The sequence below is a fragment of the Zea mays genome, chromosome 4, assembly GCF_902167145.1.
Source record: "Zea mays cultivar B73 chromosome 4, Zm-B73-REFERENCE-NAM-5.0, whole genome shotgun sequence".
Taxonomy (NCBI): Eukaryota; Viridiplantae; Streptophyta; class Magnoliopsida; order Poales; family Poaceae; genus Zea; species Zea mays.
Window position 1 is genome coordinate 176,264,364 of NC_050099.1, and position 14,056 is coordinate 176,278,419.

At 42.9% G+C, this 14,056-nt stretch overlaps 1 long non-coding RNA gene and 1 other non-coding gene across 2 annotated transcripts; both read left to right on the plus strand.

Moving 5' to 3' along the window:
- Positions 1-752: 752 nt before the first annotated feature.
- LOC115032943 (MIR172cHG) lies at positions 753-2,248 on the plus strand. Its single transcript, NR_163711.1, has one exon. It is a non-coding gene; the product is annotated as an MIR172cHG (long non-coding RNA).
- MIR172c (microRNA MIR172c) lies at positions 1,363-1,485 on the plus strand. The gene has a single exon (NR_121051.1). It is a non-coding gene; the product is annotated as a microRNA MIR172c (primary transcript).
- Positions 2,249-14,056: the final 11,808 nt, after the last annotated feature.

The following is a 14,056-nucleotide window of genomic DNA, read 5'->3' on the forward strand; positions in this document are numbered from 1 at the left end:
CTACAAAATTAAAACGAGTCGAGTCGAGCCAAGCTACTAACGAGCCGAGTCGAACGAGTTATCGAGCAACGAGTATTTCGTCCATCCCTAGGCCGGACACGAGAGAGAGTACATAATAAATTAAAGAATGCAGCAGGTTACCAGCTAGTTTATGGTTGTTGTGTGCCCCACCCCCATTGTTGATGGCGAGGAAAGTTGTTCAAGAGCATCATTGAGGTTAGCGTTGTGATAGATGCGTGTGGGCCCGGCGACCCCTGTGGAAAACAACCTAGTGCGCCGGCCAGTCCCACACGAAAGCACACGAACGGGGGCCACACATACGCATGTCAGCAATCTGACGCTAGCTTACACACCGGCCAGCCAGTCTCGCCTCTCTACTAGCAGCTTTCTTTCTTTTTTTCCTTTTCTTTGTTTAGTTCTCCTTGTTAATTCCCATCAGCAACTGCTCGTAGCTCCGTCCTCATCACTTAAACCTTATCATCATCACTCTCTCTTCCTCTCTCTTCTGGCCGGCCGGTCCTTTCACCTCACTCATCTTCTCAGTTCATTCCATGGAGAGCGTCGTTCCTATATATCATGCATCATCCACCAAGGCCCTAGCTAAGCTGCTACTACCTGCTAGGGGTTTTATTAGTTGCTCAACCTTCGCTGGCCGGCCTTATATATACCTAGCTATAGCTGTCTTGCTTGCATAGATCATCGATCCATGTTGCTAGCTAGCTAGCTCCCTCAGTTCAGTTCAGTTCAGTTCAGCTCAGCTAGCTAGCTCACTCCTCTCTTGAGTCGTGGTGTCCATCACAATCTTCTCTATATCGATACAGGTGAGGAGGTAGCTAGACAGATCAACACCAATCCTCTCAACGACATCCCCTTGTTCTTGTAGAGAGAGTTGGTGTAGGTCGAAAGGCAGATAGATCATATATAGAGGGAGAGATGCATATATGGTGTAGGGTTCTTCAATTTGTTTCTATGATCGATTCATTCGCCCTGCAGCCCCCCCTGCGCATCTAGTTATGTCTCCATCCCTCCTCCCTTGTTCCTGATACATATATATATATGTAGGTAGTGGCTCTGTATATACCCATGCCATCTCTCTCAATCTCATCTATATCATATATACCCATGCTTTGCATCTAGCTGTTTCATTTCTTTTCACTCGTGCTTTGAAAGATCTGGTACAGTCCGGCCTGTATTAGTAAGAACGAGTTAGAAAAATACACACGTACGCGCGAGAACCATGCATCATCAGCTAGCTCCTCTCTTTCCTCTTTTTTTTTGTTAATGCATACATTCATATATATATTCCCATGAATGAATGCTTTAAGCATGAGGCAAGCAAACATCGACAGTGGGTGCTTGCAGGTGCAGCACCACCAAGATTCACATCCAACTCTCACGCATCTTCAGTGATGCATGCATGCTCTGTGATGTCTCGCAGCAGCTATATGCATATGTGATGAGATGAGAATCTTGATGATGCTGCATCAGCAGACACTCACTCATCACACCAACGTACCCCAACAAGGGTGAGAGACGACGAATCGGCTGCTGGTATATACATACAACTGAGAAGTCGGATTACCTTTGCTGATTATTAACTTGTTTCCATTGCTGTGAAATGAAACTTTCAATGCAAGGGGGCTGGCCTACCAGCTGGTACTAGCAGGAATGAAGAGCATATATATATGAACATGATGATGCATATATGCAGAGCAGCAACAGCAGCATCGTCGTACCATCTCATATATATCATTGCAAACATGAGCAGTAGTGGTAGTTCATGAATCATGATGAAAGCAAGGAAGAGGAAGCTAGCAGTGCTGGACGCGGATCAGATGCAGATCGATGGAGGCCGGGGCCGGGGGTGTACCTACGTAGTACATTGCTATTATTGTGTCCATGGAAGGGGGACCAAAGTATGTAATGCGTTGCACACCACACACCAGAGCTGGCTCAGCAGCTAGCAGCAGCCTGTGGTGGTGGTGGTACAATGCAGCGTGTACTGCTGTCGTCCCAGCAGCAAGTTGAAAGGTAAAAGAGAGAAATATTTCAGCTGACTTTACTCATCACGCACTCTGCCTGCATGCTGGCTGCAGGCCTGCTGTGAGTCTGTGTGTGTGTGCTTGTTCTCTTGCTTTAGTGGTGGTGTAGATCTTCTATTTGCTAGTTTCAGTCCACACTTCACTCACCGCCTGCGTCTATCATCCATACATATATGCATATCTACAAAGCCTGCAAATTAGATTGCCACACTGTGTTATGGGGGCCAGCCAGCCACCACTACACCACCTGATAATATGATGGAAATGTACAAACTCATTCAGAAGCCCTTAAACTAAGAACTGCAAGCAGACAACTATATATGATGCTTTCTAATTTTTAGTGATATATATGATAACTGCACAAATTAAAGTGTGGTGATGAAATAAACAAAGGACCTGCAGTAGATCTCTGCACGAATTAATAAACCCTGCAGGTAGTAGCAAGCATTGCAGGGAACACAGTATCTACTTGCATCTGCATGCAGCCTCCAAGTTAAGCACTACAGCTCTGGCCTTTAATTTATACTGTCAGGGCATTTACATGGATTCAGTTTGCAGCTAGCTAGCTACTAGTTCCAAACAGACAATGCATTCATGCTTAGTGGGTGCTCCAGAGAAGAAGCAGTACGTGCTGTTAGGTAGGTAGCAGAACCCAGTGGAGCTAGCTAGTTTTTACCGCGACGACAATTGGAGAATTGAATCGATTCAGTGCCGGCCAGTGCTACCGTGTCTAAAAACCTGTCTGTGTCTGCCACTGTTTGTGCACACATGAGTAGGTACATGCATTGCTGCATGCCTGCAACAACATGGTCTCATTGGCCGGCAGGCCATATACTTTGCATATGCACCAGTAGCTACCGGCCTCTTTCATTCATCATATGTCACGCATATGGGACATATCGCATTAGCTGGTCACCAGGCACGTACTACTGATGCTGCTGGCCGCTGATGGATGGATCGAGAGTTGTCTGTCTGATGAAAACTTTATTGTTCCTTCAGGTTACATGACGTCTATAGCTCGCCCACACATATATAAATGCGATTTATGCCCATTTACTTATCATCTGCGCACTGCCCAAGGCATATACTGTATACAAGATAGTACCAAAGATTTAGGACTTATATTTGGAAAATGGACCAATAGTCTTAACAATAGTAAATAGATACGATTAGCAGATGAGGAGGATCCAAACAAAGGCCAAGCGCTACTAACCTTTACTCCCGGTTCATTGGCTCATGGCGAGGTGCTAAGGACATTCCCAATGGATAGTTGCACTGTTTTCAATGCTGCCATGTCAACATTTGTTTACGAAACAGTGCATGCGGAATTTCATCCCATAAAACTCTCTCATCTCCCATGAAAATCTCTCATATCTCTCTCTTTGTCAAGTTGCATATCATCTCCTAATATGTGCTAATGGTTCATTTGCACATCCAACCAACTATCAACCATGTATTAATTCACCGCAGCTCTTGACTGAATCCAAACATCCCAGCTAATTAATAATTATCTAGCTGTCTATTAGCAAATAGAGTTGTTGTTATATTATACATATAATCAGTCTACTAGGGAAAGACAACTCCGAGCATTATACTTAAGATGGAAAGACTTCATGCAGACCGAGAAAACAGTTGAACCTCTAGCTCTGTCTTACACGGTAGCATCGTCACCCATGTGAGTGGGACGGTCCTTAGACATGTGCTTTCAAAGTGGGACAAGCGAAATCATTTTGCATCCGCCCAACAAGCCCCCTCATGGGGGTACCAAACCTAGGTCACCATGGTGCTACTAGAATGTCTTGACCAAACAGCCTAGATGTCATTCATAGTTTTTTTTAATAGTTATAGATTACTCACACCAAAGTAAAGTATTGATTTTTAATTTGATGTGAGTGATCTATACCTATTATTAAAGAGAAAGAGGGTTCTATCAACCCTCTATTTTTATTTCCCACAACATTACTATCATTAAAATTTATGAGATGAACATATCGGATTTTTAGAGGCAAGCAATGTCCCAACCTCAAGAACATGACCTCTATTAATTGATCATTCCAAATTAAAGGCGAGTGGATTGACTATCTTGGGTGCCTTAGGATGCCCATATTTTGAAATATATTTTTTTAAATAAATAAATGAGCCAAGCTTGTTGCAATCACCGCTGGTGCCATTGCTCCTCAAGCTCCAACACAATGTCATAAGTACACTTCAAGGGCTTGACAACCAACATCCCATTCATGCCAGTCCTAAGGAGATAGTTCATGAGCCAAACTTTGTCGACCTCATCTAAGAGTATCTCTAGATGACTAGAGGAGGGTAAATAGTCTAATTAATATTTTCTATAGAACACGATACTTAGGAAAATAGATAAGATGATGGTCCTATTAAGCACTATGCATGCCTAACTAGCAAACAAGGCAAAGCAAGAGCAATTCCGACACAATTCTAATAGTAAAGCTAACAACAAGCAAAGGCTAAACTCAAGCACTCCTACACAAGTCTAGTGAGCAAAGGTCAAGAACAATCTAACACTAGAACAAGTAGGGATGAAAACGGTCGGAAACGGTCAGTAAACACTAAAACCATTATCGTTCATATTTTTTTATCGGAAACAAAATCGAAAACGGTAACTCCGGAAACGGAAATAATATCGGTATTTCGGAAATATCGGAAAGGAAAGTTTGGTGCGGAAAATACACCGGTAACGGTCGAAATCTAAAATACGAATATACGATCGGTAAACATATCAAACTTCATAATACAACAAAGTTGACAAAAGATCACAAAGACCACAAGTTCACAATTCATGATATAACAAGTTCACAATATAACAAGTTCACAAGGATCACAAATTTATAATATAAAAAATTTACAAAGATAACAAGTTCACAATATAACAAGTTTACAGTATAACAAGTTCATAAAGATCACAAGTTCATAGACTCAAAGTTCACAATTCACAATATCCACTCGATCTAGCTGACATGGCATGCTTACTTATGAAATATTTTTTCCTCACATAAAGAGTTTTTCACAACCTCACAGGAAAACCCTAAAACCTAGTGTGTGGAAAAGACCAAATCGTTAATCTCAACTGCCGTCCAACACCATCTATCCTAAAAAAAATCTTAAGCCGTCCAAAAAATACAAAAAAGTAATCCTTATCTAGAGACGTACAGGCGATGCGAAAAATCATATGCTGGAAAATTCCGAAAAATTCCAAGACACAATTCCGGAAAATTTCGAGACACAAATCCGGTAATTTCCGACAAAAACCAGTAACCGAAGGAAACAGTCGGTAAAACACCACGCCGATTCCGATAGAAAATTTCGAAAACCAATTCTGTTTTCGAAAAATACCGTTACCGATGAATCCGATCGAAAAATTTCGAAATCGGTTTCCGGAATACCGAAAAATTCCGAAACCGTTTTCATCCCTAAGAACAAGCAACTACACAAGCTATATATGGAAAACACAAGTAAAGTCAAAATGTAGACATGGAAAAACCACAAGTAGATAACATATGACACAAAGATTTATCTCATGGTTTAGGGACTTGCTGATCACCGAGCCACGTTGAGGCGTGTTTAAGGATCATCTATACTTAACTAGCACAAGTACTCTTCAAGGTAGGCTCTATCATAAGTTCTAGACTATGAGCCAACTCAATCATGAGAGACACCACAAGCCTTGACTCCACTATAGTTGCTACCGTGTCACCCAGAGGGATGAGCACAAGAACCTCAAAAGGATCCTCCTCCAAAGCACCTCATCATCTCTAATTGAGTGTTGCAACAGAGGCCCACTACTCTAATTAAGCCATCTTAGTGGTGACAACCACTAAGAATAATAAGAAATCACGGCAGCATCATCCTCTAATGCCCACTAGATGCAAAGTATCAATGCAAATGCACTAGATCAACCCAAAATGCATTCTAAACAAAACAAATGTGAGTGAAGAGGCTTCTCGAGCTCCATTGTGTGTGGATAATATCAACCAAAGGGTCCACTAGAGCTACAAAGCCCAACCACACCTTCTATTTATACACTCACTCAGAAACTAGTCATTATGCGCGCACTAGTGGGTTGGTTGCCTATGGAAAATCCTAAGTTTGATTTTGGTAATTCGGTGACAACAACTAGTTGGCTGATGCTTTCATTGAGATGGTTAATTAAGCTAGGGTTTACAAGATGGTGTTGAGCAAGTTTATGGCCATGGAGTGAAGATGGTTTGATCATGTGGCGCCACAAGATAAGAAGTAGTATAATGTTGCTCCCTCCGTACTAAAATATAATTAGTTTTAGACTAAACATATATTCATTGATTAACCTGTGAACGTAGTTTGTATGAATGTCTACACTCAGTATTATTTTTTTAATATGGACGAAAAAGATAGGGCACGAAAAAAACTATATATATTTTTAGGTTGGGGTACATCGCAACGCACGGATACACGTATGTCCAGCATGCATATGACAATGACACGAGAGAGTGAGCAACAAAAATCTGAATGTACGTACGTACCCTTGAATCAATTAATTAATTAATTAAAGGGTATGGTAGGTCCGATGGACCACGCTCCGTGCATAGAGTGGCACTACTGCATACGTTGTAGCTAGGCTAAAATAACGTACATATATTTGCCCTAGCCCTACTGCATATATATGCATGCATGGTCCCGTGCCGTCGATCGGTCGTCTGAGATGTACACTGTGACTTGCATTGATCGATCTGCCTAGCTGCAGCCCAGCCCAGGCCTGCCGCCCGCATGCAGCAGTGCACGCAGTGGCCAGTAGGACTGGCGGTGGGCGGTGGCGGCCGGCCACACATGTACACCAGCTAGCACGTGGCCCCAATTTTTTTGATATTTATCTTTAGATTCCTAATGTTTTGATTTTTTTTACTCTCCTGCGTGGCGTCGACGACGCAGAAGCACCGTGGATCCGTGAATTTGACGGTTCTATCAGTGTAAAAAAAATGTTAGTTTGGTTTCTTTAGTCTAGGGACTAAAGTTTAGTTAGATTACTAAAATTTAATATCTACTATATTTGTTTGGTTGTAGGGACTAAAAATATTCAGAGCAAATTAAATAAATCATAAGAAAACCAAAATACCTTTTAGCATTCTCCCCCAATTAGTACAACTAAAATAAATGAAGGGTAAAAGGTGAAATTAATATGGTGTTAAGAGCACCTAGATGTGGTGAATAGGTGATCCTATAAAATTCAACAACTAATAGCCACAAAACTTGGTTATAAAGATGTTAGTGCTCAAAAGAACCAAGGTGCCGTTTGGTTCACATATTTGTAACGTAATGGATAACTGATTACGTTAAACCATGTTTGTTTTAGTCCAACTGTAATCAGATACCACACTAAAAATTGATACCATCCTATTCAAATTTGTTACCGCCGGTAATCATGTGTAAACCATTACTATTACCATTTGCGTTACATTTCTTGAACCAAACACCACCCAAGTGGCTATAGAGTGAGCTCTTGCGAATCACAATAATCACAAAGAAAGACAACACAAGAGGCACAGTGATTTATTCCGTGGTTCGGCCAAGTATAACACTTGCCTACCTCCACGTTGTGGCGTCTCAATGGACGAAGGTTGCACTCGACCCCTTTCAAGTGATCCAATGATCAACTTGAATACCACGACTTTTCTTTGCTTATCTCTTTTCCCGTTCGCGAGTAATCTCCACAAGTTGGAGCCTCTCGCCCTTACAACAAAGATCACAATGTAAACACAAGAGTAAGGTTGTGGGAGCAACACACACAAATCCGCAGCACAACACACGCACACAAGCCAAGACTTGAGCTCAAATGAAGCACAGAGAGTTCACAGCAAGAACGGAGCTCAAATCACTAACACGGTCAATCAAGTGTGTGGAGACTTAGAATTGCTTAGTGAATGCTTGGGTGACTCCTCCATACGCCTAGGGGTCCCTTTTATAGCCCCAAGGCAGCTAGGAGCCGTTGGAAGCCAACAAGGAAGGCAATTCTTGCCTTCTGTCGGGTGGCGCACCGGACAGTCCGGTGCACCACCGGGCAGTCACTGTAGTATGTCCGGTGCAGATCTCCTTCCTAAATTGGCGCATCCGACCGTTGAAACTCCGGGCTGGTTGGCGCACCGGACACTGTCCGGTGCCCCAGCCGACCGTTGGTGCAGGCCACGCGTCGCCCGTGGATTGCGCGGCCGACCGTTGCGCTGGCGACCGTTGGCTCACCGGACAGTCCGGTGCACCACCGGACAGTCCGGTGAATTATAGTCGTACGCCGCCAAAAACTCCTGAGAGCGGCCAGTTCGCGCGGAAGCCAGCCTGGCGCACCGGACACTGTCCGGTGCACCACCGGACAGTCCGGTGTGCCAGACTGAGCTGAGAGTTGGCTGCTCGAGTCAAGTCCTTTTCTTCTTCTCTTTTCTCTATTTCTAGCACTTTAGACAAGTATATTAGTACACAAAAACCAATGTACTAAGTCCAGAAACATACCTTGTCTTTGTTTTGCACTTCTCTCTTCATTTAGCACAAATGAACTTAATTAAATGTGTTGGGCACTTAATCACCAAAACATACTTAAAATTGCCCAACGGCACATTTCCCTTTCAATCTCCCCCTTTTTGGTGATTTATGCCAACACATCAAAAAGCAAATGCAAAACCTGCAACATTGATTCAAATTGAAGGCCAAATTGTTTTTGACTCAAATTTGGCATATTTGGATCATTCTTTGCCACCACTTGGTTTGTTTTTGCAAATCAAAATCATTTTCCTATCTCTAAGTCAAACACACATGTTTAGGCACAAAGAGAGATATTCCAATTTAAAAATTGATCGAGTGCCAAAAACTCCCCCTTTTCTCATAATCATTAATTCTCCCCACAAGAGACCAAAATTTTGACAATAAGAGTATTTTGACAAATCAAAAGTTCTAGCTCTACTATTTTCAAAATTCTCAAGTGGTAGCTGATCCATTTGCTTTGGCCTTAATTTCTCCCCCTTTGGCATTAAGCACCAAAACAGGATCATTTTTGGCCCTTTAACCCCATTGACTCACCAAAATCATCAATTAAGAGCAAAAAGGCAATAGGAGGTTAAGAATGAACTTGGAGGTGAGTACACTTATACCGGAGTGCAGTGGAAGTCTTTGCATGGTCCAAGTTCACCTTTCCCTTTCAATTCACCTTTGAGACTACATCAAGTAAACTCAAGCGCAAATGTTAGTCTCAAAGGGTCAAGTTGTAGCACTTCTCCCCCTAAATATGTGCATCATTCACACATGGACTTGTGAGGTCCGGGGATCCCTTGCACAACCTGAGCACCATAAATAAACAACAAATCTCATAATTGCATAAAGTAACTTGATTAAGGGCATAAAACACATGTATGCTATAAATCAATCCAAGTTATGTGAATCTAAGACATTTAGCTCACTACGCAGCCTGCAAAAGGTTTTCTCATCTACAGGCTTGGTAAAGATATCGGCTAGCTAGTTCTCGGTGCTAATATAGAACACTTCGATATCTCCCTTTTGTTGGTGGTCTCTCAAAAAGTGATGCCGGATGTCTATGTGCTTAGTGTGGCTGTGTTCAACAGGATTATCCGCCATGCGGATTGCACTCTCATTGTCACATAGGAGTGGGACTTTGCTCAGATTGTAGCCAAAGTCCCGGAGGGTTTGCCTTATCCAAAGTAGTTGCGCGCAACACTGTCCTGTGGCAACGTACTCGGCCTCAGCGGTGGATAGGGCAACAGAGGTTTGTTTCTTAGAACTCCAAGACACCAGGGACCTTCCTAGGAATTGGCACGTCCCTGATGTACTCTTCCTATCAACCTTGCATCCAGCATAATCGGAGTATGAATATCCAATTAAGTCAAAGGTAGACCCCTTTGGATACCAGATCCCAAAGCAAGGCGTAGCAACTAAATATCTAAGAATTCGCTTAACAGCCACAAGGTGACACTCCCTTGGATCGGATTGAAATCTAGCACACATGCATACGCTAAGCATAATATCCGGTCTACTAGCACATAAATAAAGCAAGGATCCTATCATAGACCGATATGCCTTTTGATCAACGGACTTACCTCCTTTGTTGAGGTCGACATGTCCGTTGGTTCCCATTGGCGTCTTCGCGGGCTTGGCGTCCTTCATCCCAAATCGCTTGAGAAGATCTTGAGTGTACTTCGTTTGAGAGATGAAGGTGCCGTCCTTGAGTTGCTTCACTTGAAACCCAAGGAAGTAGTTCAACTCGCCCATCATTGACATCTCAAACTTCTGTGTCATCACCCTGCTAAACTCCTCACAAGACTTTTGATTAGTAGAACCAAATATTATGTCATTGACATAAATTTGGCACACAAAAAGGTCACCGTCACAAGTCTTAGTGAAAAGTGTGGGATCGGCTTTCCCAACCTTGAAAGCATTAGTAATTAAGAAATCTCTAAGGCATTCATACCATGCTCTTGGGGCTTGCTTAAGTCCATAGAGCGCCTTAGAGAGCTTAAAAACGTGGCCGGGATACCTGTCATCCTCAAAGCCAGGGGGTTGTTCCACGTACACCTCCTCCTTTATTGGCCCGTTGAGGAAAGCGCTCTTCACATCCATTTGAAACAACCTGAAAGAGTGGTGAGTGGCATAGGCTAACAAAATGCGAATAGACTCTAGCCTAGCCACAGGAGCAAAAGTCTCCTCAAAATCTAAACTTGCGACTTGGGCATAACCTTTTGCCACATGTCAAGCCTTGTTTCTTGTCACCACCCCGTGCTCGTCTTGCTTGTTGTGGATCACCCACTTGGTTCCCACAACATTTTGCTTTGGACGTGGCACCAGGCTCCAAACTTCATTTCGCTTGAAGTTGTTGAGCTCTTCCTGCATGGCCAACACCCAGTCCGGATCTTGCAAGGCCTCTTCTACCCTGAAAGGCTCAATAGAAGAGACAAACGAGTAATGCTCACAAAAGTTAGCTAATCTTGAGCGAGTAGTTACTCCCTTGCTTATGTCACCCAGAATCTGGTCAACGGGGTGATTCCTTTGAATCGTTGCTCGGACTTGGGTTGGAGGGGCTGGTGGTGCTTCTTCCACCATATCTTGTTCTTCTTGTGCTCCCCCTTGATCACACGCCTCTTCTTGAGGAACTTGTCCATCATCTTGAGTAGGGGGATGCACCATTGTTGAGGAAGAAGGTTGATCTTGCTCTTGTTGTTCCTGTGGTCGCACATCTCCAATCGCCATGGTGCGTATTGCGACCGTTGGAACATCATCTTCATCTACATCATCAAGATCAACTTGCTCTCTTGGAGAGCCATTAGTCTCATCAAATACAACGTCGCTAGAGACTTCAACCAAACCCGATGATTTGTTGAAGACTCTGTACGCCTTTGTATTTGAGTCATAACCTAGTAAAAACCCTTCTACAGCTTTGGGAGCAAATTTAGAATTTCTACCTTTCTTCACTAGAATGTAACATTTACTCCCAAATACACGAAAGTATGAGACGTTGGGTTTGTTACCGGTAAGAAGTTCATATGAGGTCTTCTTAAGGAGGCGATGGAGATAGAGTCGGTTTATGGCGTGGCAAGCTGTGTTCACAGCTTCCGACCAAAACCGCTCAGGCGTCTTGAATTCTCCAAGCATCGTTCTCGCCATATCAATAAGTGTCATGTTCTTCCTCTCTACCACACCGTTTTGCTGTGGTGTGTAGGGAGCGGAGAACTCGTGCTTGATCCCTTCCTCCTCAAGGTACTCCTCTACTTGTAAGTTCTTGAACTCGGACCCGTTGTCGCTTCTTATCTTTTTCACCTTGAGCTCAAATTCGTTTTGAGCTCGTCTTAGAAAGCGCTTGAGGGTCCCTTGGGTTTCTGATTTATCCTGCAAAAAGAACACCCAAGTGAAGCGGGAAAAAACATCAACAATAACAAGACCATACTTACTTCCCCCTATGCTAAGGTAGGCGACGGGTCCGAAGAGGTCCATATGTAGTAGCTCCAGTGGTCTTGATGTTGTCATCACATTTTTGTTGTGATGAGTGGTCCCCACTTGTTTTCCTGCCTGACACGCTGCACAAGGTCTATCTTTTTCGAAATACACATTTGTCAGTCCTAACACTTGTTCTCCCTTTAGAAGTTTATGGAGGTTCTTCATCCCAACATGTGCTAGACGGTGATGCCACAGCCAGCCCATGCTAGTCTTAGCTATTAAGCATGCATCTAGATCGACCTCCTCTTTCGAAAAATCAACTAAGTAGAGTTTGCCGTCTAATACACCCTTAAATGCTAATGAACCATCACTCCTTCTAAAGGCAGAAACATCAACATTTGTAAATAAACAATTGTAGCCCATGTGGCACAATTGACTTACAGACAGGAGATTATAGCCTAGCGACTCTACTAAAAATACATTGGAGATAGAGTGCTCGCTTGTGATGGCTATTTTTCCCAAACCTTTGACCTTGCCTTGATTCCCATCTCCAAATATGATTGTATATTGGGAATCCTTGTTCTTGACGTAGGAGGTGAACATCTTCTTCTCCCCCGTCATGTGGTTTGTGCATCCGCTGTCGATAATCCAGCTTGAGCCCCCGGATGCATAAACCTGCAAGGCAAATTAGGCTTGGGTTTTAGGTACCCAACTCTTGTTGGGTCCTGCAAGGTTAGTCAAAATAGCTTTTGGGACCCAAATGCAAGTCTTGCCCCCCTTGCATTTGGCCCCCAACTTCCGAGCAACCACTTTTTTATTTCTACAAGTAAGTACAAAAGAAGTGTTGCAAGCATGGAAAACAGTAGCAGATTCATTATGCATTTTCCTAGGTACATGATGCAAAACATGATTTTTCTTAGGTATATTTCTACCATGCACAAGAGTAGAACTTGAAGCAATCATAGCATGTGAATCATAAGCATCATAACTCCTATGAGCATTCCTAAAGAATTTCTTATCATAAATGAACGCATGATTTCTTTGATTGCTACTAGCCGTAGGGGCCTTCCCTTTCTCCTTGTTGGGAATGGGAGCCCTTTGGCTTGTTAAGTTCTTGGCTTTCTTGCGAAAGCCAAGCCCATCCTTAATTGAGGGGTGTCTACCAACCGTGTAGGCATCCCTAGCAAATTTTAACTTATCAAAGTCACTTTTGCAAGTCTTAAGTTGAGCATTAAGACTTGCCACTTCATCATTCAATTTTGTAATAGCAATAAGATGTTCATTACAAGCATTAACATCAAAGTCCTTTCATCTATTACAAATTACAACATGTTCTAAACATGAACTAGATTTGTTGGCTACTTCTAATTTAGCATTTAAATCATCATTCAAAGTCTTCAAGCTAGAAATAGACTCATGGCAAGCAGATATCTCAGAAGATAGAATTTCATTCCTTTTAGTTTCTAGAGCAAGAGACTTTTGTACACTAACAAGTTTGTCATGTTCTTCATATAAGATGTCTTCTTGCTTCTCTAAAAGTCTATCTTTTTCATTTAAAGCATCGATTAGTTCATTAATCTTTTCTACTTTAGCTCTATCTAATCCTTTAAACAAACTAGAGTAATCTACTTCATCATCATCGCTTGAAGCAGTATACTTAGGAGTTTCTCGAACGCTGACCTTTTTCTCCTTTGCCATGAGGCAGGTGTGGCGTTCGTTGGGGAAGAGAGAGGACTTGTTGAAGGCTGAGGCAGCGAGTCCTTTGTCGTCGGAATTGGAAGATGAGCAGTCTGAGTCCCATTCCTTTCCGATGTGTGCCTCGCCCTTTGCCTTCCTATAGCTCTTTTTCTTCTCTTTCTTCCCGCCCTTTCCTTGTTCCTGGTCACTAGAGTTATCGGGACAATTTGCTATAAAGTGACTAGTCTTACCGCACTTGAAGCAGGAGCACTTTCCCTTTGTTTTGTTCTTGTTAGGGTGCTCCTTGCATCCTTTTAATGCAGTCTTGAAGCGCTTTATGATTAGGGCCATCTCATCCTCGTTTAGCCCGGCCGCCTCAACTTGTGCCACCTTGCTAGGTAGCGCCTCCC